The following is a 26,713-nucleotide window of genomic DNA, read 5'->3' as shown; positions in this document are numbered from 1 at the left end:
CCAAAGTTTTAATTTACAGTAGCTATTCAAAATGTTCTTTAGGTTTTCTACTATTTATTAATTGCTATCAGGGAATGATACTTCATCTTTTGTTTGATACTGAATCACTTAATCTTTCAGTTTTGCCAATCTGCTTAAAAAAGTTGCCATGAAGATAATTACCAAATGATTTTTTCCCATCTCTTTTTCTTCCCTCCTTCTTTAAGATCTAATGTTCTCTTTGGCTTCTTGATCAAAGTCCTTAATCCCTTATAGGTTTTCTGAAGCTACTTCAGAGCTTTCAAAGAATATTTGTTTCTTTTTTTGCTTTAAAGACAAAATCAATAGTTGTAGTTGTAGAAAATGGTTTTATTGTGTATCCCTGGGAAATACCAGCCTCTCAGGTTGTGCTGTCATGTCTCTCCCCTGTCAAGTAAATTGTCATAAAAAAATGTGTTGAAAATAGTCTGCAACAATTTAAATGCTTTGTTTAAAAAAATAGAAATATCTTCCCCTACCTTTATGTAAATTTATCAGACTCTTATCAGTTCTGCCAAGTTGTTTGATTAACAATGACTGTGAAGACAGTGTAAAGATTGGAAATATCTCAGTCTTTAGAGAAATGCTGTGATTTGCATATAGATCTCATAGTTTATGGAGGAGATAAGTATGCTATTAAGTGGTGAGTTTCTTCATTTGTGCATTATCTGCTGCACTGGCTACTATAGCAGTATGAAAACCTGCTCTATCTCTGTATTTCTGTTAGCAGGTTTTGCAGTTCCTCATCAACAGTTCACTGCAACTAAATCAGTTTGGCACAACAGAGATTTTAACTTGAAGAGGTGGTCGTTTTCCACCTGTGCAAGCTTCCTTGCCTGCCTGCAGATTTGTGGCCTTAGACAGGTCATGTTTGCCCATTTTGCCAGATGTGCAATCCATTAGGAACTTGTACTGAACACTTCACACTTACTTAACAAAAGATTTCTATAAAACAGCATGACTGTTAGCCATCTGGGGCACGGCCAAATTATGAGGAGGTGCCCAAAGTGAAAAGTCAGATTCTACAGGTTTGCCCAGTGCCTCCCCTGCTGCTACCCCCCTCCTGCTCTCTGGACAAGTGCTACACCTGATAAAGCACCACCCATTATTTCCCACCAGGGTCATGAGTGCTGAAAGCCCATCAGGACATGATTGACAGTTTGGTGGAAGTGCCTCAGCTGGACCATGATGGTCAAACCAGGCAGAATGCCCACTAGACGTATTTTTGTAGGAATTAATACAATTACTGTAATCCATTGAACAAGTTGTCTAATCTCATAGGTTTGTGTAGCAGAGAAGAAGGTGTCTGTAAGAATGTCAGCACTGGCAGCATGATTAACACACACCAATGCTTTTCAGTCATTGCGGAAAAATTGTGTGGGGTCAGGAAATCACTTTCTGAACAATTTCTGAAAATTAGTTGTTAGTATTTTTAGGCTTTCACACAAGACCTTGTTTCATAAGTGCTTGTCACATGATGTAGAAACAAACATGTATTCCATGGCTTTAAGTTGTTCATGAAAGTATTTCCCTGAGAGCAGATTGTTATGATAAAATTTTGGGAGGTAGCAAGTTTTTGTACAAGCTATTTCTAGTTTGCTGTGCAAAGTAGCATCCAAGATGGACACGCAAAGGTAAGAAAAATGGAGGTAATTCCTAAAATAGGCTTTAAGTTCCCATAGAGGTATATGCTACACTTTGAGGCTCATATTCCTATTTGAACTTTGTTTTCAGGGTAAAAGACTATGTTAGTTGTCTGTGAACATTGCTCTGTAACCAAGCACAGTGTACACATCTCTAGGTATATAGGTGGACCCATCACTGGCGTGGAAATCTTGACCTGTAAGAACAGCTGACTGGTCATGGAGAAGAGAGGTGCTGCCTTAGAAAGTACAACTCTTGTAGATATTCAGTAACTTGCAATGTTTGTGTATCAAATACACATTAACTGTGCCCAGTTTGCTCTTTATCTTTTTCTGCATCCAGTTTCTTCAGTATACAGTGGAGGAATATGGGGGAAATTTTAGATCCATTATATGTTTGGGTTAATGATTAGGACTACTCTGATTTTTTAGTTGCTCACATTGTCATCTGTTTGTTATGGGTGAGACTGTTGACAAGGCATGCTCTTATGGCAGTGAAAACAGTAGTTAGGCATAGTCAGTGATACTTTTTATTTGTCTGTTTACAGTTCAGACACACAAACCAGTGGATGCTTAGGGGAAGTTTTTGACTTCAGATAACACAAAGGCAACTAGCCAACCACAAATATCTCCAAGTAACTTACTTCATACTTCATTTGTTTATCCACTCCAAAAGCTAAGCTTGGATTTCTCAAAGCTGTTTTAACCCTCTTTAGACTCTGCTGGAAACTTTCAGGCTTATCCCTAATGTTAATGAAACAGTGAAGGAAGTTAATTCACAAGAGGACATAAGTTTGTGTAAACTGGTAGTTATTGTCAGTTGGAAACTATCATGGTTGTTTGAAGAACAGTTGGATTTATTCAGCCAAATAAATTTACCATTGCAATGGGAAAAAGAAAAACAAACAAAACCACTGAAACCCCCCAAATCTATGAAAAATTATGCAGTCTCTTTATGTGTTGTGGAGATTGTCTGTATGTCTAGCAAGATGGGAGAGAGCTTAAATAGTTATTTTAGCAGTGCATCCAGCCAAGTTCCTGCCAAGGAGTATGATTATGTATGAGCATGCTCTCTCTGCCTTCAGTATCTGAAATTTTTCTCCAGTCTGAACAAGGATAGTCTATCAGAAATGTCACTGCTTTAAACGCCTCATCTTTAGTCTGCTTACCAGCTCATTTTTCTTCAGGCTTACCTCAGGCAGTGTTGTTTCACTGTCACACAGGTGCCTTGCAAAGCTCCTCCTGCCTTGTCTTTCTTACTGCAGCCTTGCCCTGCTCTTCCTTTACTCCCTACCGATGTGCAACCAAAAGTGGTGTCCCAGCCAGCTGCTAAAGAGGGAATTTTCAGGTGGGACAGCTGGTGGGACTGGTGAGAAAAGGGGTCTGTATAGCAATGAATCAAGGATGGCAGGGAAGGAAGAGCTGAGGCTGACATGGAAGGGCAGGGAGGGAAAGTGGAGTTTGCTGGAGCAAGCTTTTAGCTACTGCTTCTGCTTAACTGCAGCAACCACAACAGGTCTTGGGTGCATGTTCCTGAACCATGTCTTAATCCCATCCATGTTTCGTTCATTGACATTTCTTATTCTTCAGAATACCTTTCCTGAAGTGTTTTTCAATGCCGTTTGACATGCCTATTAAACTATTGGTAAAAAGCCTTATGAGGTATGTGGAGGGAAATTAGTTACATGTTAGGAAAAAAAAGAACAGAGAGACAAGGGACTAAATAGTGGAAGATATGTAACAGGAGAAGTTAAGGGAAATTTAACTGTAGATAATTACCTAGTAGCTGCATTTGGGCTGCCTTGGCACAGTGTTCCAAGGCCTTCTACTTTGTGCTTTTGCAACTTTTTTTTTTCTTCTTCACTTGACTAGCTGAGTTTTGGGGTTACTGTGGGGAGTTTTTTTTCTGCATAGGGTGTTTGATTTGCATGCTCTCACAATCTGCAATCCAAAATGCAGTTACTGTGTAGGGGAAAACAAGCATGATTTTGGTTATTTATTCTTTTCTGAGATTTTCAATAACATGACCTAGCAGGTATATGCTGGCTATTCGGGTTGTTCTGTAGAGGCTGAATGGTACACTTCTAAGCTAGAAAGATTTAAAGCTGGGCCATTATGTTTCAATTACAGTTTTTAGAGAGTATGAAATCATGTTGCTGAGTCAAAAGAAACCATTTTTTGTCCCATCTATTTTGCACTGAAGGGAAAAATGTTAGACTGACAAGTTCTTTTAATGCGGAGAATTTTGATTAAAGTTTAGAAAGAGCTTGCACATTGTTAGTTGGTTTTAACGCAGTCACAATGATATGGTCAGGACTGCAGATATCTTTTATTATCTAGAAGCCCATTCTATGGAGGAGGCAAAATGAAGTTTCAGAGGTTTTAAACCATAGAGTTCCACTCTTCAAAATATATTCTTCACTTGCTTTTACAGATCTATTTTCTTTAGAAATCAATACTCTTTCCATTTATTAAAATGAGCTGAAATGGTCTTCTTTCTTTGATCTTCCTTTTTTGAATTTGTCTCAACCTGTCAAATAATGTATAGCACAAAAGAATTGAATAGAATGGTTGTGTAATGACACCTAATATATTTATACTTGAAAAAACAGTATTTAAAGCACTAATTCATGTGGATCTATCCAGATCAAGAACTCAGTCACAGCATAAATGTTTTCCTTAACATTTTTAATATTCTTCACGTAAATACATCAAAGCTCAAGTATTTCAAGAGCAGCCCAAATTTCTTATGCTTGAAAACACTGATGGATCTGAAGCAAAAGCAATGTGCCACTTCTCAGTTTTTTATTGAAGAGAGGATATTTGCAGTGAAAAGGGTCCCTGTGTTTTTGATGCAAGTTACCGTCCTGGCTTCAGCACTAGAAGTCATGTTTTTCCTTTGTGGTAGCTGGTGCAGTGCTGTGTTTTGACTTCCAGCCTGGGAACAGTGCTGGTGAAACCGATGTTTTCGGTTGTTGCTAAGTGATGCTTACCCTGACCAAGGACTTTGTGAGGCTCATGCTCTGCCAGGGAGGAGGGGAAGCTGTGAGGAAACAGAGATGGGGCGCCTGACCCAGGCTAGCCAAAGAGGTATTCCATACCACAGCACGTCATGGCCAGGGTGGGGGGTAGCTGGGAGTTACCTGGAAGGACACGGTCTTCAGGGTGGGACTTGTTTCTTGGCCGGTGGTACTGTATTCTCTTCCCTTGTTATTTTCTCTTATCATTGTTGTCGTTGGTGGTAGCGGTGGTGATTTGTGTTGTACATTGGTTGCTGGACTGTTCTGGGCTAAGGTTTTTGTTTCATTGTACTTTATGGTAATGACTTGCAATACAATAGAATCATTGATCATGAAACTGATCTGGCTTATGTTCCCAGTGTGGTCACCACCTTTATACTTTGTGAGGTATATAATAGAAGTGCTTAGCAATTACACATTTTTTTTCTCCTTCTCAGGTGCTCAATCTGTGAGGGAGACATCCTTTTACCCTCCCAGTCGTCCCCCCAGACCATTTACATTTGAGAGTTTTGAATTTTTTGAATGGCCTTTTTAATGCTGTTGGGACTTGTTTGATGATCGTGATGGGACTCATCATGCTAGCACACATACAGAATGTGTTTTGCCCATGACTGATTTCAAGACTTAAGCAGAGTCAGGTTTGGTTCTTGTCTGGGGTCAAACGACGATGTAGGAGGACCGAGAGATTTTCCCAGAGGCTGGACAGCCATGAGTGGCAGGGTGTGTGGGATAGTATGGGCAAGTATCTAGGTCAGTGGGCCCCTCCAGTACTTTGGAATTTCACTACCGAACAACTGCAAAATCCAGAAGAATTAGTAAAACACTTAAATGAGGTGTGTGGTCATTCTGCCCATACCAGAGATGGACAAATCATGGCAATGTGCTGGGGCTTGGCCTATGCTTACAGGGCCTTGTTCAACACTATCCAGCACCTTCAAAAGGAAAAGAATGTCGGTGGATCTGAGGGCAAAGCAGCAGTCAGTGCAGCTACTGCAGCCCAGCACAAAACCTAACGCTACACGTGGCAGTCTGCCATTCTTTTGCCTGGGTGCAGAAGAACTCAGCAGTGCTGCAGAGGCACACACTTTCACCTTGTGCTTGCTGCTGGGAAACAACCATGGCAGCACTTTCCCCATAGCCAAAAGGAGGAGATCTAGCTGGCTGCAAAGTGCTTTAAGGAAGCACATCCACCATCCCATGCCCCAGAACTCAGTCACTTACTTGGTGTAATGCCCCTGCAGGCATGCTAGAACTTCAGTATGAACTACAGTCAAAGGCAGCCAAGTGGTATGCCATGATTGATATTGCCAATGCATTTTTCTCAATTCCTTTGGCAGCAGAGTGCAGGCCACAGTTCACTTTTACTTGGAGAGGTGTCCAGTTCACTTGGAACCGACTGCCCCAGGGGTGGAAACACAGCCCTACCATTTGCCATGGACTGATCCAGACTGCACTGGAACAGGGGCAAGCTCCAGAACACTTGCAATACATTGATGACATTATTGTGTTGGACGATACAGCGGAAGAAGTCTTTGAGAAAGGGAGGAAAATAATCCAAATCCTGCTGAAAGCCGGTTTTGCCATAAAACGGAGCAAGGTCAAGGGACCTGCACAGGAGATTCAATTTTGGGGAATAAAAAGGCAAGATGGACGTAGACAGATCCCCACAGATGTGATCAACAAGATAACAGCAATGTCTCCACCAACTAATAAGAAAGAAACGCAAGCTTTCTTGGGTGCAGTGGGGTTCTGGAGAATGCACATCCCAAATTACAGTTCGATTGTAAGCCCTCTCTATCATGTGACCCGGAAGAAGAATGATTTTAAATGGGGCCCTGAGCAGCAACAAGCCTTTGAGCAAATTAAACGCGAGATAGTTCACGCAGTAGCCCTTGGACCAGTCCGGACCGGGCCAGTTGTAAAAAATGTGCTGTACACTGCAGCTGGGGAGAACGGTCCTACCTGGAGCCTCTGGCAGAAAGCTCCAGGGGAGACTCGAGGTCGACCCCTCGGCTTTTGGAGTCGGGGATATAAAGGATCTGAGGCCAGCTATACCCCACCTGAGAAAGAGATACTGGCAGCCTGTGAAGGGGTTCGAGCTGCTTCGGAAGTGATTGGCACTGAAGCACAGCTCCTTCTGGCACCCCGGTTGCCCGTGCTGGGCTGGATGTTCAAAGGCAGGGTCTCCTCTACACATCATGCAACTGATGCTACATGGAGTAAACGGGCTGCACTAATTACACAACGAACTCGAATAGGAAATCCCAGTCGTCCAGGCATTCTAGAAGTCATCATGGACTGGCCAGAGGGCAAAGATTTTGGAATGTCACCAGAGGAGGAGGTGGTGCGTGCTGAAGAGGCCCCACCATATAATAAACTGTCAGAAAGTGAAAAGCAGTATGCCTTGTTTACTGATGGCTCTTGCCGTATTGTGGGAAAGCATCGGAGATGGAAGGCAGCTGTATGGAGTCCTGGACGACAAGTTGCAGAAACTGCTGAAGGAGAGGGTGAATCGAGTCAATTTGCCGAGGTGGAAGCCATCCAGCTGGCCCTGGACATTGCTGAACGAGAAAAGTGGCCAGTACTTTATACTGACTCATGGATGGTGCCAAATGCCCTGTGGGGGTGGTTGAAGCAATGGAAGCAGAGCAACTGGCAACGCAGAGGTAAACCCATCCGGGCTGCTGCACTGTGGAAAGATATTGCTGCCAGGGTGCAGAACCTGGTGGTGAAGGTACGTCATGTAGATGCCCATGTACCCAAGAGTCGGGCCACTGAGGAACACCAGAACAACCAACAAGTGGATAAAGCGTCTAAGATTGAAGTGGCTCAGATGGACTTAGATTGGCAACATAAAGGTGAATTATTTTTGGCCCGGTGGGCCCATGACACTTCAGGCCATCAGGGCAGAGATGCAACATATAGATGGGCCCGTGATCGAGGGGTGGACTTAACAATGGACACTATTGCCCAGGTTATTCATGAGTGTGAAACATGTGCTGCAATTAAACAAGCCAAGCGGTTAAAGCCTCTTTGGTATGGAGGACGATGGTTGAAGTATAAATATGGGGAGGCCTGGCAGATTGACTATATCACACTGCCGCCAACCCGCCCAGGCAAGCGCCATGTGCTTACCATGGTGGAAGCAACCACCGGGTGGCTGGAAACATACGCTGTGCCCCATGCCACTGCCCGGAACACCATCCTGGGCCTTGAGAAACAGATTTTGTGGCGACACGGCACCCCAGAGAGAACCGAGTCAGACAATGAGACTCATTTCCGAAATAACCTTATAGATATTTGGGCCAAAGAGCATGGCATTGAGTGGGTATATCACATCCCCTACCATGCACCAGCCTCTGGGAAAATCGAATGGTACAATGGGCTGTTAAAAACTACACTGAGAGCAACGGGTGGGGGAACTTTCAAGCATTGGGATACACACTTACCAAATGCCACCTGGTTGGTCAACACCAGAGGATCTGCCAAGAGGGCTGGCCCAGCCCAGTCAGAACTTTTACATATTGTAGAGGGGGACAAAGTTTCCGTGGTGCATATGAAGAATTTGCTGGGAAGACAGTCTGGGTAATTCCTGCTTCAGGTAAAGGCAAACCCACTTGTGGGATTGCTTTTGCTCAGGGACCTGGATATACTTGGTGGGTAATGCGGGAAGATGGGGAAGTCCGATGTATACCTCAAGGGGATTTGATTTTAGGGGAAAACAGCCAGTGAACTTAATTATATGCTGTTGCCTGCTGTGTAATACTTTTATAGCCCATCAACTAGATGTCTCCAGGTCACCAGCGACGAGCCCTGACTTCCCTCCAACCATCATCCCAACAGAGAATGAACTTTGATAGAACCGGATGAGTTCCGCAGTAAAGGAACGACGAGCAGCAGCAGGCAACGATCCAATACTGCACACAGCCTTTCCTGCCCTGAAAGATTGTTACAAGAGATGGAACCTGACATCATGGACCAAATGGACTCCGCAGCATTATAGGGATTGGTCCATGCACTAAGAAAATGATCTTTTTCTCTTGGTCTGTGTGTATATGGATGTATATATGTGGGAGAGTGATGGTGTATTGAAAATGTGGGATCTGAGCATGATGTGAATGGTATGGAATAAGGGGTGGATAATGTCCTGGGTTCAGCAGTAGCAGTCATGTTTCTCCTTTGTGGTAGCTGGTGCAGTGCTGTGTTTTGACTTCCAGCCTGGGAACAGTGCTGGTGAAACCGATGTTTTCGGTTGTTGCTAAGTGATGTTTACCCTGACCAAGGACTTTGTGAGGCTTATGCTCTGCCAGGGAGGAGGGGAAGCCGTGAGGAAGCAGAGATGGGGCGCCTGACCCAGGCTAGCCAAAGAGGTATTCCATACCACAGCACATCATGGCCAGGGTGGGGGGTAACTGGGAGTTACCCGGAAGGACACGGGCTTCCGGGTGGGACTCGTTTCTTCGCCGGTGGTACTGTATTCTCTTCCCTTGTTATTTTCTCTTATCATTGTTGTAGTTGGTAGTAGCAGTGGTGATTTGTGTTGTACATTGGTTGCTGGACTGTTCTTGTCTCAACCCATGGGAGTTGCACTCTTTCGATCCTCCTCCCTGTTCCTCCGGGAGCAGGGAAGGGGAGAGGCGGGGGGGGGGGGGGGGGGGGGGGGGGGGGCGCTCAATTACTCTCAGCCTGGCACCACTCACTGGGAGTGAGTGAACAAGCTGTCTGGCTAGGGTTTAAACCACGACAGTTACCTTGAGCGTTAGCTAGATGGCACTGAAATATGCTTGGGCTGCTGTATTAAAGTGACTTTTTTGGAGCACAGTCTTTGTTAAATGAAATTTCAGGAATAAAGTATCTCTTAGCTACTTCTTTTCCAAGTATATACATATCTCTAAGTTTTCATCCGTGTGTATAATTTTTGCAAGTCATACTACAGTATTGCATTTTTATTTCTTTTCAGGATTTGAAAGTCCACATTTTAAAATACAAAGGCTACCCTTTTCCTTCTCACTGATCTGTAAAATAACCTTTTTTGAAGGATAGCATACTTAACATTAATGACATTTTAAAAACAAATCCTGCATGATTTGCAATTGTGGGAAAAAAGAGGAAAATTCCTGTCTGAAAAGTTAGCAGATGTTCCAGCAATACTAGCTGCATCATCAGAAAAGGTTAGCTACTGCCCAACCGGGGGTCCACTGCTGTCTGGCATTGTAAATGGTTAGGAAATACTCAAAAGACAGGTGAATATTGGCATAATTTATTGCTTTCAGATAGTTTCCAAAAATAGGTAAAAATGAACAAACTGTAGCATTCAAAAAGCAAAGCTCAAGCCCTTCTTCCTCATCTGTCTTCCTTTCCAGGAAATAACTGTTGCCACAGTATTCTTAGACATCCTACATTGTTCTGTACTCATCCACATTGACTTAAAGACCCCCAAGTGCAGTTCTGCTGTCTCATCACCTACCTATATCAAGCTGCCAATGTTGTCACTCATGTTGTTAGAACTAATCCCCTGATATGCTGAACCCCTTTTGAAAAAGCAGGCATTTACTTAAAGACCTTTTTATTTTTATTATTTCTGTATGGGTGAAGTTGGATTCTGCACAGACAGATTGGTTATTGGGTTTCTGTTGTCAAAGGAACAGATTAAAAGCAATAATTGAGTCTGGTGGGGAAATGGCAGGTCATGTGCATGTGTACTTAACATCCTACTAACTCATGTTGCAACCCTGGCCTGGAGGAAACCCCTCTGGGACTGTACCCTAGCTGCAATCCCAGCAGACAGCCCAGCTATCTGGGCACACTTTTTTATTGCTTCTCTACTTGGTGTTGAGCCAAATTTCTTTCTAGGTTGGTTTTGCTCCTGACCTTAAAGAAACGCTAGATTTTTGCTGCCAGTTGCAGAATGCTCTGTGTTGGTTGATCTTTTCCGTTTGGAAAATCAGTTAATGCAAAGAGAAGATGACCTTTCACATTCAGTAAGTTTGCTTTCTGTCAGAATCTGTGACAATTTTTAGAGCAAAGGTGAAGCTCCATAAGCAAAGTATAATTTATTGACAGTACTTTCAAGAAGGCTCCTGATGCAGTTTCAACTTTTGCGTCAGTTTTCTCAGCATTTTAAGCCTTAATTCTTAGGCCAGTGAAGCCATTTCAGAGCTCTGAGATATGTCCTCTCTGGACCTTTTTTTTAAAGAGAATACACCAATAATTTTTAAAACTTTATTTTTTTTTAAATGTAATTATTAAAATAACACCGAATTTCATAAAAGAGAACAGATTTGCTGGGTGTTGTATACTCAGATAGTTGTGTTTGAAAGCAGGTTTTGTCCTTGCAAGAATGAGGCGTCTTATTTTTTCCTTGTTTAGATAGATCACTGCGGTGTCCCATAGGTCTCTAGAAAAATCTGCCTGTTGTCTCTGAGACCTGGTTCCCTACTTTCCTCAAGCCTCTTGTTCTCATCCTCATGGCTCATGGCTTCCCATAGTTATCCCTGTTTCTCCTGCACTGCAGCATTTCTCAGTTTGGTGCTTTCTGAGAACTCCCTCCTCCTTCCCAACATTCCGCTTGAACTAGTGCGTAGCTGCCTGGTAAGACAAGCAGTCAACCCAGTGCTTTTCTGACAAGCCACAGCCCTTTAACAAAATATACACATACTGTAAACTGTGAGCAATGAATTATACACTTGTAACATCTGACCCAGTGAGAATCTCAGCTTTCACAGGAAAAAAAAAACCCAACCAAACCAATATGAATAGTCCTTATGGTTTTGGCCAGAGTTTAAGAATGTAAACCTTTTTAATCTGGGATTCCAGAAAGCAAATAACAAAAATTAATATGAACTGGGTTTTCTATCCTTCGAGTTATTTCTGTGATAAGACTCAAAGGCTGACTGTGGGTTTGACAGGAGTGAGGTTATCCCCAGGTGTTAATGTTCTTGTCCGAGCAAGGTCTGTTGCAGGAAGTAGGAGGTGTGCTTCATAATTTAGCTGTTGGTTTAAACTTCTCTTCATTTATACTTGTAGTATGTGGAAAGTATGTAAACCTTTCACACAAACGCTTGGGTCAAGATTCAGAGAAGGAGGTAGGGGCACAGCTGATTCTAAACCATCACATTGCCAAAGTCCAGAAGGTGGGTCTTCAGATTCATCTGTCTTCAGGTTCATCTGTCACCTTCAGTTGAGCAGGGTCCCTAGACACCATCCTTACGTCCTTAAGCAGCTGCTTTTAGGCATACACTGACAAGTTTATGGACAGAGTGCTTATAAAGGTTATCCAGGTCTGCATATACCACCCCCATTTACTTTTGTGCTGTCAGGATTTCAGAGTGCTTTATCCAATTTGTGTGCTAGCACACTATACACACTGTGAGCTCTGATCAATGTGTATGTGCTCAAATAGATACTAAATTAAATACTTCCTCAATGAGATACCAGAGCTCAGGTCACCTCCAGAACAACACTCAAGTCATACTTACTCAGGCTCGTTGTTGTCAACTGAGAACTGACTCATTGCATTGCATGCAGAATCGCTCAACTTGGAGAAAAGAAAATGTCAGTCTTAGGAAGAGAATATCTGTATAGTCTGGGATCTGTTACACATAACAAATACAGACTGATATGTGGAAATTATAGTTTTCTCTTTAAAAGGAAGGCATTTCCATGGTTCTGGAAAGTCACTGAGCAAAAGAAAGGAAAAGACATTGTCTTCTAAAAAGAGGTCCAACTGCTTAATTCTTCCATTTGTGAAACTGAGACTGAAGGAAGATTTCTAAGGAACTTGGAGACTAGCCTAGACATAGCTTCCACCCAGAGTGCTGGTTTCTGTGGAGTCCATGCTTTAAAGCATTTCACTTCCATTTAAGATTCTGATGCTTCCAAGCTGGTAAGTGATTAAAAATGGAGTCACTGGAGTTTTCAGCATTGTGAAGTTTTTATCATTTTCATAGTTTTCAGCATTTTAATATAAGAAACATTAATCTCAGAAATCACCTCAGACAAACAATGCAGCAATACTAAAACAGTTTGTTTCAGAGAAGTACAAATGTCACTACAGTCTAGTCTTTACAGATCAGTTCCTACTTAGATATATGAATTGTGGAAGATGTAATATTTAATAACTGGAAAAATGTCAATGTCCTTTCAGATGGACTCCTGAAAAATTTAGCAGTTGTCATTTCTGTCCCTGCATGTATTTTAGTTAATGGTTTTTATGTTCTTGTGCAGATAAAAAGGAATTTTAATAAAACTTGGAGGTATGTAATTTAAAAACATTAGGCATTTCAGTCAAATTTTTCATTACTGAAATGAATATTGCTAGCCAGATAAATCCATAACGTGTGAGTACTCCTGGTCTTTAAAGGTTATCCTCATTTTTTTTCTCTAAGCAAGGTGAAGAAGTGTATTTGCTGCATTGATTGGCAAAGTTGAGAAGTACGTAAATGATTAACAACTTCTGACTTCTTTGCGGCCTAGCTGCTGTCTTGAAAATCAATTGAGTATGGTTGGTCCCTTTCTGACATCTCAGGATGCATAATTGTAAAAAATCCCGGGAGCCTGCCATGATGATTATTCCTGAGCCAGAATTCTATGTGGAAAAGGAAGTTTGGAATTCATTACATGGAAATTAGTTATGTCGTCATTAGGCAACTGGAAAAAAACAGAATATAAACCCTTGACATGTCAAAGGATGTATGTGGCACAGCATCTGCCTCACCCACAGAGGGAGGTATGTATAGAAATATAATTATATATGTGTGTGTATATATATTATGCACTGTTGGCTAAGGGGCTTGGCATTTTAGTATAAACTATAGTAGTCTTCCTGAAGACTTACTTTTTATTATACCCCTGTATCTCCTATAGTCTCCTCTGAAACTGCTCTTTTGGTGACCTCACAGGTTTACAGCTTAGTAGGTAGAGAGGAACTGGCTGTAGAGCTGGCACTAGGTTCTCATCATGTTAAGTACTGGTATACCCACACAGGGTAGAACAGCAGTATATATATACTGTTGTACCCACCCAGGACAGGGAGAATTTGTGTCTATTTTAAAAGCCTGAGACCAAACCAAACTGCAATTGCTGACGACCATTCTGACAGCAGATATTTGCAAATTCAGACAGGGAGAAGGGGTAAAACAGAAAGAAGTGGGGTCGTGGAAGAGTTTCTCAAGCCAAGGAAGTTGTCTTTCTGTTTTTTTTCAAATGTTCAGATTTATTTTGGTTTGTTTTCCTTTACTTTGTGATTTATTTTGAATAGTTCTACTTTTGAAGATCTTTGTGCATCCTTCCACTCCACCCCCCATTATTTTTCGATTCATACCAGTCTCTTTGGGAAAGAATAAAATCTTGACTGTCTTCTTATTTTAACCTTTTACTGTTCTCGTTTATGTCTGTGGTGTTGCTCCTTCCTTCTCTTGGTTTATGATCTTCGTTTCTTTTATTGTTTTCTCTTGTAAGATTTCCTTCTATTCCCATGTTATTTATAGTTTTTTACTCCATATTTGCCTCTCACTAATGGAAAGCCAGTTTTCTAAAATTTCCCCGTTTAACATTATTTTCTTTTAAAGGAAAGGGAATTCTGGGATTTTTTTCCCCATTCCTGTAAGAATTTATTAGAAGTGCTATGTATTAAGAAGAGAGCATATTCTTCATGTCTTTCCAGTTGTATTGTATTAAAAGCCTCATTTCTGCTTTGCACACTTGAGCTGAAACCTGTGGAATGATGAAGAGACTTTTTCATGGCAAAAATTGCCTTCACTTATCTAGGCTTTTTTCTTCTTTAATAGCAAGCAGGACATGTATAATTGTCATTGTGAGAGTAAAAATATAACAAACTTTATTGGAAGGGGGTAGTATCTTTTATCAGACTAGCTGTCTGGTTTTGGACTGTTTTTTCCTGTTATAAAATGTATGTTTTTCTAGCTAAGCTGATTGGTCTAATGAATGATGCTGTCTCTCCCATCATACCTCTACTCACTCATGTAAGAACTATAAGTTTTTTGTCTTTTAATGAGATTCTGGCAAACAAGGTAACTGATGATGGTTCAAAACGGATTAATTCTTTCAAATTAATGTCTTTGTAGTAGAGTGGTAGCTGAAATTGTGATCAGCCAAAGGCTACAACCCCAGTTTAGCTGGACTTGCTCTGTGTTTGCCTGAATATTTAAATGATAAAATTCTGGAAGAGTAAGTGGTAGACAATATGTGATGGGATGCCATTCAGAGGGACCTGAGTAAGCTTGAGAAGTGGGCCCACGTGAACCTCATGAGGTTCAACAAGGCCAAGTGCAAGGTCCTGCACCTCGATCTGGCAACCCTCAGTATCAATACAGGCAAAGGGGATGAAGGGCTTGAGAGCAGCCCTATGGCGAAGGACTTGAGGGGTACTTGCGGGTGAAATGCTGGACATGACCCAGCAATGTGCACTTGCAGCCCAGAAAGCCAACAGTATGCTGTGCTGCATCAAGGACAGTGTGATCAGCAGGTCGAGGGAGGTTATTCTGTTCTTCTACTCCACTCTGGTGAGACTTCACCTGGTGTATTGTATCTAGCTCTGGAGTCTCAGTACAGTAAAGACATAGACCTGTTGGAGCAAGTCCAGAGGAGGGCCACAAAAAAGCTCAGAGGGCTGGGGCACCTCTCCTGTGAGCAAAGGCTGAGAGAGCTGAGGTTGTTCAGCCTGGAGAACTGAAGGCACCAGAGAGATCTTATTGCAGCATTTCATTACCTACAGAAGACTTACAAGAAAGATGCGGAAAACTTTTTAGCAGGACCTGTTGATATAGAACACAGGTAATGGTTTTAAACTGAAAGAGGGTAGATTCAGACTAGATATAAAGAAGAAGTTTTTTACTGAAACACTGGAACAAGTTGCCCAGAGAGGTGATAGATATCTCTGGATCCCTGGAAACATTCAAGGTCAGGCTGGATGGGGTTCTGAGCAACCTGATCTAGTTGAATATGTCCCTGCTCTTTGCAGGAGGCTTGAACTAAATCATCTTTAAAGTCCCATCCAACCCAAACTGTTCTGTGATTCTATGAATATTGTTCTTCCCAGGATGCAGTACTGGATCAGGTTAGATTTTACAAGACTCTAGGCAAAAAGGTGGACACCACCATTTCTAAAGGCATTATTGTGTAATTCAGTGTGGTATTTGGCAGAAGCAAACAATAAAAGGAATTCAGGGTGAAGAAAGATAAAAATAAAGTCATTGAAAGCTGATACTTAAGTTGAATCTATGTGCAACAGAAGCATTTTTAGAAGAAAAATTCCAGATTGCATGGTGAAAGAGGTTACTGCTGTCTGTAGTGCTGTCTGTGGTGCAGCTCCCTAGCAATACTCTTGAAGTTGTGGTTTGATAGGTGTCTTTGGTAGCAGTCATGGCTTAACAAAGTTGCAGTGCTTCCTTCAGCTTTCCACCCTCATACCTGTTCCTCTGGCTGACACAATATCACTTTGTGCAAAGAACTGATCACCCTGGAAACAACAGAAAATAAAAACTTTCTAAAGCATCATTACTGTCTAGAGTCTCATATTGTGACGGAGCCACAGTCTAAATTTGCTAGTTGGAAAAATAAATATGACTTGTGGCAGTTGCACCTGTGTTTTGATGTTAAGAATTCTAGCATACTCTGCTCCAGTGTTACCTCACCTTCCCACTACCATCCTTCATTGGCAAACTCAATAATGTAATCTGAAAGTTAGGTGATTAATTTCTAGCATGCAAAGCCCATATGTCCCCATCTTGTGCATGCAGATTATGGCATATGTGTTAGTGAAATGTATTTATTTTTAAATCGTTACTGGGTGCTGGATGTAGCTTTGATCTGGACTTGGATTAAGGGGAGGACACACGTTTGTGTGTAATTGAATTTGAGTCACCAATACTGCCACAGGCATCTGCAGAATTTGTTGAGGAAAGTTATCACTGTTTTTGTTGTTGCAAGGCAGTGTCTTGCTTCAGGGCACAATTTTTTTCTTGTTTGCACTATGGAGTGCATGACCTTAGGAAACCTAGTTTAGTTCACTAAACCTTGCTAACATTTTAAACACTGAATTGTGTCTATCTGCTAATCTCTACAAATCTGTGTTTTACATTTGAAAGCTCAAAATAGGAATAACTTTGAGGATTTTTATTTTGATGGTTTTACTGTAGCAGAAATGTTCAGTGATGTGGGTGTCTGCATAATATAACACATCCTCTTCCAAATCCTGCCTTTTTTGAATTCTTGAAGAAATCCCACACTCATTAAATAGCTTTCTATTATGATAACTTGGAGAGAGAACTGCTGTACTTTGGCCTTCCCACTGAGTGAAATCTCATTATAAATCCTCTCTTTATGGCTCCAAAATGCTGTGCTTCGGAACTTCACTCGTTAATGAGACTGGAATGAATTTCATAATGGCTGGCTGTTTGCACTGTAGCCATGCTAAGGAAAAGTGGTTGCATTTACTTCCTTGATGCCCAAAACATATTTGCAATGCATTAGACCTACAAACCAGCAATTGCTAAGGAAGGGTCTGTGTATATGTGTGTCTGAATATGGATGAGTATGTGCAGGCAAATGGTTTCGGTTTGCACCATTTTTATTTCTGCTGCTTTTGTTTTGTCCAAAACCTGAGAAACTTACTTAAAACAAATGTTTTGATAATGGTACTGAATGTATTTATCAACAAATAAGTTTCTTGGTTTCTTCTAAGATAATACATGATTTTTCATTTCCTTCAGAGAAGCTGGATTGTCTTACAGCTAGGCTGATTTGACCACAGATCATTTCCGAGCTGGAATATTAAAGACCTTATTTTAAGCTAAAAAAAACAACTGTGCAGGCTTTCAAGTAAGTTTAATGTAATCAGTTAAGGGGCTTCAGCATACCTTTTGCAGTACCAGAAAAAAAACCAAACTCTTTTAAGTCCCCCCCCTAATAGTTTGGTTGAGAATATCTTGCTGTTGTTTCACTGGAGACTGCAAACTGCCTAATTTCTTCACATTATCTTAATGGAGAGCAATAAAATCACATGACATGAAGTAAGTTTTGTCGTCTCTGTTCTGCTTCACCATTTTTCATCTCTTTTTATCTGGATTATTAAGGATTTGATTTTGTATTACAGAGGTCAGTAATTGCTTTACCTTTAACTCTGTCTCTGAGTCAGACACTAGTAATGCAGTTTGTGTTTTGAAAAAGGCTGTGCTTCAGTATCCTTTTGAGTACCCATTAAAAAGGTATCTAAACTCAGGTTAGAAAAAATAGCACTTTTTTATTATCATTTTCTTCATATTTTATGTGTAGGGAATCAAGGTAGAGCACATCCTATTCAAGGTATTCTATTCTAATTGTCAAATATGCTTTTGAGGAGCTTTTCTACTGAAATGAGGTTTCTGTTATTAACTAAATATTTTTATAGTTGTACATTTCTGTTAATTCCTGTGACATTTTTGCAACACTTTGCTATCACTGGGTAGTGATTACTTATGTAGCCAGCCAGTGCTATTTGCTGCAAAAAGTTTAATTTGGTGTCTCTACTAATTTTCTAACAGTTATTTGTACCCATTTGTATTTAGTATATTCAATAGGGAATTAATTAAATTAATTAATTAAAATTGAATTAATTAAAAAAAAATTCTGATAACTAACGTAGGACATAGCAAACTCTATTTTCTCCAAATTAGTCTTTGAGCATAACCAATTTTAGAAGAAACTAATGTGATCTAATGGAAAAGAGGAACAAATGAAATTGTTATTAATACGTTATTTTCCCAGTCTTGCTCCTCTGAGATTGCAATACTTGCTGGTCAGGTCTTACAAAATTTGTTAATTTAATTTCTTTGACAAATTGTTGAGTTCCCCCCCCAGTGTCATACTCTTTAAGCATCCATGTATTTATCTCCAGAATTTCATTAACTATGCTTCATAGCTCTCTGGTTGTCTACATGGAAGATAAGACTAGACTAGATGACAAAGGAGGCAAGTATAGAATCAATCATAGAATGGTTTGGGTTGGAACGTACCTTAGCGATCATGTAGTTCCAATCCCCTTGCCGTGGGCAGGGACACCTTCCACTAGACCAGGTTGCTCCAGACCCCATCCAACCTGGCCTTGAACACTGCCAGGGATGGGGCAGCCACAGCTTCTCTGGGCAACCTGTGCCAGTGCCTCACCCCCTCACAGTAAAAAATTCTTTTCTTGCTATGTAATCTAAGTCTACCCTCCCTCAGTTTAAAGCCATTCCCCCTTGTCCTATCACTACAGTCATGTTGGCTGTCACCAGTCACCTGCTTATTTTCCATTAGCTTTAGTGCAGAACATGCAGATGTGCTTCAGGCTGTTTGTTTTGACTAGGAGTATAAGGCCAATCCCTGTCAATATACTTGGAATCCAAGCTTTTCATCAATGGTGGTGACTTACTTTAAGCATTCTCTTTGAATTAGCTTTCGTCTACTGTTGGCAGTGACTTTGAATCTCAGAGGTGTATAGTTCTCACTGTAAATAATTTTTTGTGAAGGCTGAGACTGATAGTCATTGCAGCATTGTCTTTAGCTTCTCCAGTTCCTTGTGGTTCCCATTGTTTGAAATGTGATGCTAGTGCAGCATAGAATATGTAGACATTATACAGAGATTGCATTCAGACCACAGAAAGCATCCTTTAGGCTGTTACATATAATAATCACTACATCAGAAATAAATGACTGGTAAGTGGTTGATATGGTGAAATTTATTCCGACTTCTCAAGATACTGACTTCAAGCATAACAGCTGCAGTACTTTTGAGTGTCTTTTGACCGTCCTTTTGTACCACCTCATAAATATATTTCATAGGTGGGCGTAGAAAAGGGGAGGCACTTTTTTTGGAAGTCACAACATAGCTTCTGTTTAGTTTACCATACAAACAGGTTCTGAGTAGAACCAGTAGATCTGAAAATAAAATGCCTGCACCAAACCCAGCTTTAAATACTCTTTTTTTTTTTTTCCCCAAGGTTAATAAATGACTATTTGTATGATCTTAAATGAATCTTTCTTGATAATTTACAGTGCCTTCTGAGTTTATGAGCAGGTTCTGCATTTCACAGGGACTTTCAATGTTATCTGTGTTTCTCTTTGAAAATGTAGGTTTTTAGGCTTTACTGGAAGAATTACAATCAAGGATTCAAATTTGTAATATATTTTCTTTGTTATGAGTATAATTTCAATATAACTTTGCTATTTGTTCTTTTGCTGTATATGAAAGGCACAAATAAAATAAAATGCCTCCGTTTTGTAGTTTGCAAAGGGAAAATGAAAAATAACCACACAAGATGCTGTTTGTTATTCACTGTATAAACTGACTTTTGTAGCTCAGTGGGCTTCCAGCTGATGTATTTCTATTTCTCCTAGATAGGTTGTAATGTCAAAACTAGAGACAAGTTGCTATTTAACCTATGTACAGAAATTGATTGTTGATTACTTCCTTCTGCTAGATTGATAAAGTTGCTTAATCATTGCCAGAGGATTAATCTGGGATTAAATGACATTTTTGTTGGTAAAATCCATTTCTATTTTCATTAGTCAGTTAAAAAGTATGTGTCTATTTACATTCTTATAATGTATATTTTTCTCCCACTGTATATTAAATTAGCTCTTCAGCTTTAATTTGCCTTCATTGCCATCTTATGGGTGTAGGAAACATGAAATGTGCCATAATAACTTTGGTGGTAGGTTTTATAGGTAGGATTGCAGTATGTGCTTTTAAGTGCCACTTTGCTTCTTTTTTTTTTTTTCTCAACCATGCCTGTATGTTGTAGAGAAGAGCAGAACAAACTTCCCTTAGAAGAAAAAATGTATATCCATCAGTCCAAATGAGTAGGGCTTTAGTGAGTTGCCAACACTTTCTACAGGATGAGTAGTTCAAAAGCATTGTCAGGCCTGATTTACTTAATATGGTGGAGGAGACATGATGGGCCTCAGCCTTGAGTACTCTTCAGGTGTGCGTGTTAATCAAGAGGACAGCCTGTCTTTACAGCAAGTAAGCCTCATCTAGGAGACTGTCCTACTATCTAGACCATGCAGCAGAGGCAAATTGGTGCTGTTTTACACATCTGGAATTTTCCCTTGGTTCTCTGTGAACTTAAATAAATTGATCTATCATTTTGTCTATCCAGTTCCTCAATTTATTTCTGCAAGTTCTGTGCTGGAACCAGACACTGTTAGGATTTATTAGTATTGACAAGAGAGGAAGAATTACTTCATATATCTTGAAGGGTGTGCTTTCATTTGTAGTCTCAGTATGGTGTTTGTTTACCTCTTTAGCAGTGGTTTAAAAGAGTTGATTGTGATCTATGATAATCCCTGATGCTTCTCTGAAGATAAGCCAACTGCTCCTTCTATGTCTCATATTTGTGTAGCTTTAAGCAATGAGAGTTGCCCCTGCCTTTTAGATGTGTTTATTTTACTGCATATTTCTGTTTTTTTCAATATAATTTTGAGTTCAAATTCTGCCTTCCTACATACTTGCATATTCAGTGAGCTATCAGCATTTTAGCTGGTGCAGAAAGTGCAGCGCCTTTCCTTCACCACAGAGCCTCTCAAATGAGACAGTACTTGTTAATGAAATGAAGGTGTGACTGCTGGACTACGTATCTGCCTGTGCAGTGATATCAGTAGTGCTGGACAGAATTCCTGAGCAGTTTGGCAGTTCAGGAATATCTTTGGGTCCCACTGGGCTTTTAACCTCCTCTGTTAAATTCCTGCTTCTGCAGATACATGGATTAACCCTGGGTAGATATCCCTAGCATCACCTAGCATTGTCACACTGCATTTGGCTGTGTAGACTTATCTTCAGAGAGAGCCTTCTCTGTTGCACTGATCATGAACACAGATTTATCAGGCTAATGTAGTCATTTCTGCTGTTCTACAGTTTCTGCAGTCATTCATAGAGTTTCTGTTCTTCATGCAATTTATGTTTCCTCCTGTAGTCCTTAAAACTATTTTTTCAGCTGAGACACTAATGGGATTTTTTTGTCTGTTTTAGTGTTGATTTTTTTGTTTGTTTGTTTGATTGATTTTAAGATACATATTAAAGTATTAAGTATTTTAGAGGCAGACTTTGAGTAATTCTAAATGTCAGTATTTATAAGTCAATTTAAATTTTAGAAAGTCAGGTCAACAGGAATAAGGACTGCTTAGCTTGTGGTACTTGCTAAATACAGTAAAAATATGTACACATAATCTTCATCTGTTTTATGAATGCATTGACTTGTTGAGGAGAATTCTGTGGGTTAATACCACTAGAAGTAAATGTCATTAAATATGTACAGATGGTCACAACATTGGATAAGCTATAGGCAGAGTTACAACTCAGAGGCAGAGCAGACCTTCGGGCCGGCTGTTGCATCACCAGTGTAAATAAGTGAATCTCAATTAGTGGGTCATGCGAGCAGGAGCAAACTGGGCAAGTGGAAAGGGAGTGGTAGAGGCCATTTGCAGCTCAGTACTAAAACCAGCAGGGGTTGTGCAAATAGCTTTGTCGCTGGTGGAGATATATTTTGAATTCTAGTTCAGCTCAAACTCAGCTGAGCTGTAATCCAGGAGCATCTACCTACCATGGAAACAAGGTACTGTCAGTCTAGTGATTTGGTAGCATTTTACTGCTTTGGGAAGTCCCAGTTTTCAAGCCAACATATTTTCAAGGAGCTCTAAGTTGGAAAAGAAACTCGTGTGGATGATGCCTACTTTCTTTTCTGCATTTCCTGAGTTCTAAAAATAACATTTTGTATGTGGTTAGCCTCAAAGATTTTGATATCTGGAGTGTCTTGGCAATGTACTGTATTTAATGCTGCTTTGTGAAATGGATGACATTAAGTTAAAAGAATAGTGTCTTGAAAATGCTTTGGATACTGCTTAGGTGATGACTGAGCCTTGGCAGGGGCTGCCTGATCAAGAAATCTGCTGAAGTGCCTTATTTAAGAGCAGTGTAATGGAGTGAGGAGTTAGGATTTAATGCAAGGGAAATGTACAGTGTGGGTGGGTCATACAGATGCATTTTGGTAAAAAGATGAAAAAGGTTTCTGCAGTCACAAATACTAAAATTGCTTTGGTGGTACTTGACTGTTAGGAGGCAGGAGAGATGTTAAATCTGATCTAAATCAGTGCTCAGTTTTTTTTCCCCAGATGAAAATGACTACTTATGAAAGGTTAGAGGATTTATGGGGGTGTCAAAACATATGGCAGATGGGCTGGATTAGGACTCATGAGTATAGTAATCCAAATCCTTTCTGCCAAGCATTACAGAGGATCTCTTCCTGCTGCTGGGCTACACTAAATGTACACAGTCAGAGGAGAACAGGCTGTCAGGAGGCTTAGAGGAAGAGTTGCTAGTGAAAGTGCTTGTCTGAGCAGCGTTCATTTTGAAAGCCCTTTATTTGAAGGAAAAAGTCTACTGGGGAACTGTTACATTATTTAGCTTTAGTAAATTGCTGTAACCATTCTTCTTTTTCCTTTGGTTTGTTATACAAAGCCTGGAAGAAAGCAAACCCAAAATGTGAACTAAACTTTTCTAAGTATCTCAGGCTGTATTACTACAGAGAGATAAAAGCTGTGCAAAAGTCATGAATGTTGAGAGAGGGGAAGAAAGGGGAAAAAAACCCATCCTACTTCAAATGTTTGAGACAGAATTTTAAGCATTAGGCCCAGTTTTAGTCTTGGTTTTAGACTGAGTTCAGAGGATCTCTTCTGAAATATGAAAATTCACAATGGCATGTCAGTGTTACATAGGTTATCAGTAACTGCAGTTAACGGGTAGTTAATTTTAAGATGATGTGAAGCTACTGGCTTTTGAGGAGATCTATGTCTAAAGTTGTTTCTGGGGAAGGATGCAAGTCATTTGTGTCTGAGGCAACAAGAGGATATTTGCACTCCATCCCTTTAGTCAGTTATTTAAGCTAAAGAATCCACCAGAGCTCTTTTGTTAGTTAACTACTGTTAACTAGTTTACAGCATGATAAATCCATATGCTGGTGTAGAAAACCACCTACATCCATGAGTGGATGCTTAGATACGTCATTTGACACTGGTGTAATTTTACCCTACTGATGATGTGTTGCTGCAATAGTAATCCTGCTCAGTACGAGAGGAACTGCAGGTTCAGACCCCTGGTGCGTGTGCTTGGCTGAGGAGCCACTGGCGTGAGGCTACCATCTACGGGCTTATGACCGAATGCCTCTGAGTATCCCGCCTAGACGCTTGTTGTGCTACTGTGTCATCAGTCACTTGTGATTGACCCAGGAGATGACAGTCTTGTTCAGAATGCGTGGGTGAAGGTCTTCCCGAATCTTCGTTAGCGAAGACAAGCCTTCCTCATAGGAGAAGGAAAACTCCTACCTTCAAACATGGGCAGATGGAGCTCATCTAGCCTTGTGTGGTCTTCCATCTAAGAGAAGGACACTCTTACAAAACCTACGACCTGAGGACTTTGCTGTCACCGTCCTAGCTCGCTAGGCCGTGGCAGTTAAACCTCAGGTGTAAAGCATGGGGCCAGTTCTGCGCATGCTGCTCCTCACCTGAAAAATCCAGTGCACAGGCTGGAAGGGCTCACTCTCACTTCTCTGTATGAACAGGCAAGGGTCGAAACAGTAGGTAACAAGGTGCATGGGTAGCTGCAGATCCAACCTTGCATGCGGGCAGACCAGCGCATGGGTAGCTCAAGATCGCTCAGGAGATGACAGTCCTGGTCAGCCACTTCCTGATTGCCTAAACACCCTTCTTTTCAACCAGATTTTCATATCCCACTTGCCCTTGGTCTTCGTGCTTGTAGTAAGCGTGGTTAAAGCCCTTCCCAAATCTTCACTCACGAAGCCAAGCCATCAAAATAAATAAAAAAAAAAAAACCAACAAACCAACAAAACCATACCCAAAAAAACTAAAATCATAAAAATGTTTTGTTAAAGCATGAAATGCAATACTGCATATTGTTAAGTTGTGCTCTTTGTAGAGCCAAAGAAGTGTAATGATCTAGACCTTACTGATCTTAAATTTAAGCTTAAAAGGGAGGCTGCAATTAGTTGCACCAGCCGTGAGGACGGATTAGCGCTGAGATTGTTTGCATTTCTAGGGCGGGGAGCAAAAGGCAAACTTTTCATTGTTATTGTTTTGTGATGTACAAAAAAGATCTGAAAGCTTTTAGCAGGTTTCGCTATTATCCTTGAGGAATAGCATATTTGCTCTAGTATGGTCTTGTCAAAGAACTTTGTACTGTGAACTTTCTCAGCATTTAATTGAAAAGTTAAACCTTTTGGAAAGAGAGAATTTTTTCTATTGTTAAGTAAGTATTAACAAAATAACAGCAATCAAAACAATCCGTGAAAGCTCACTTCTTATCTGTTGATAATCATATTTTTCTTGTTAGTATTCAGGATGTCATAATCTTTCAAGTGGTGTATAGCCTTCCATCAAAGACCTGCTCTGAATTTCTAATTAAAACAAACAAACGCACAAACCCATCTTCCACTTCCCAGCCTCTTTCTGCATAAACAGTCTCCTCTTAAGAGACTGTAGAAGGGTCTATAAAAAGAGCGAAAAAGGTCACATTTAACATTTGTCAGTTGTTTATGTGCATGTTTGAAGGAAACGAGTTTGAAAATAATTGTGCCAGAGGGGTGGGCAGAAAAATTTTCACATAGCAAAATCTGCTAGGAATGAAAGGACAAGTTGAACCAGGAACAGAGGTTTTACTGGGAACGTGTGCATGTAATTCCATAAACTCTGAATAATCTTTTTGTTTCAAATATAAACTTAATTGGGATTTTAAGTGATAACCCATTTACACAGTATCAGATCATTAAAAGCATTTAAACTGTCCTGGCAGGTAGGGATGAAAAGTATCTGAGATGAGTTGTCAAGTATTATCCAGCTTACAAATAAAAATAAGTTGTTACAATAGGCTTTCCAGGGAATACATTCATTATAAATTGTAGATGTGGGTTTTGACTGATTTATTACCAGAAAATAGTTAATTTTTCAGGATATAGAAATATACGAAAGCTAATAAATCAAACCAGAATTAATATGGTAAATGAAATATGTGGACTTAGGCCTTTTTAGATGGCTCTGATACAAGTACATAAATATTCTTGTTATAAATTTCTTTGTTCCCTACTAATGCCTCCATTGAATTCTTCCATATTGCATCAAAATTGAATTAATTAGTCTAACTGATTAAGTATTTTAAACTTCACAAAGAGAAACTGTACAGAAATTTCTTCATGAGATAAATAGATAAATTATGATTAGACCACATCTTGTTACTGGAACATCAGTAGCCTGATGGTAGGAAACTATTAGTAATTGACCTAAAATGGAGAAGCACTAGCATCTCCATTTCATATCCAGGGAGAGTGTCCCTACAAAGGAGAAAATAAACTGAAAGAAATAAGATAATTCCAGTGTGAAGTCCTGCTTCTGAATGATTGAGGAAACATGAATAACCATCCCATGAATGCGTAGTGTGACATGGAAGAAACAGACCTAATAAAAGGAAAAACGTTTGACAAATGATTCTTTGTAATAATGGGGAGAAAGATTATCAAAATGCTTATGTTGTATCTGGCACTATTTGGCAAAGAGTTTTGTTACAAAAGGCATCTAAGAAATTAAAATACAAAAATGCACGTATTTTAGCATTTACAGATTCTTCTGCAAAGAGAGAGTAATTCAAAACAGCTTTCTTTTAGGGTGCCCATGTAATTGAGAGCAGAACTTAGGCTCATCAGTCATAGAAATAGGTGAGAAAATCTTGCTTCCTGATTCTCATTTAGGCAGAAGTGGTATGTTTCTGAAAGCATTTGAATAAGTAAGTGCTTTCGGATGCAGCAGGGGGGAACCTAACAAGCAGTTCCAGATGGCAAATGTTGAGTTATTCCATAAATAAGGGGAGGTTCTTCAAGTTGCTAGCATGATGACATGGGGAGGTGGAGGCAGCTGCATGCTTCACAAAATGTTATTTAGATAGGTATGAAGTTGTGAAAGGTTTTAGAGCGCTTATTTGGTATGGTGTGCTTG

The 26,713-nt window shown here is 40.3% G+C and overlaps 1 protein-coding gene across 5 annotated transcripts in view; it reads left to right on the top strand.

The window, feature by feature from the left end:
• TMTC2 (transmembrane O-mannosyltransferase targeting cadherins 2) overlaps window positions 1-26,713 on the top strand; it is a 256,741-nt gene that overhangs the window by 123,350 nt on the left and 106,678 nt on the right. The window lies entirely within an intron of this gene.

Source organism: Pezoporus wallicus, unplaced genomic scaffold, assembly GCF_028554395.1.
Source record: "Pezoporus wallicus isolate ANWC-B61680 ecotype Strahan unplaced genomic scaffold, APGP_CSIRO_Pwel_v1 contig_5069, whole genome shotgun sequence".
In the NCBI taxonomy this organism is placed as follows: Eukaryota; Metazoa; Chordata; class Aves; order Psittaciformes; family Psittacidae; genus Pezoporus; species Pezoporus wallicus.
This window is presented reverse-complemented; position numbering and strand designations above follow the sequence as displayed.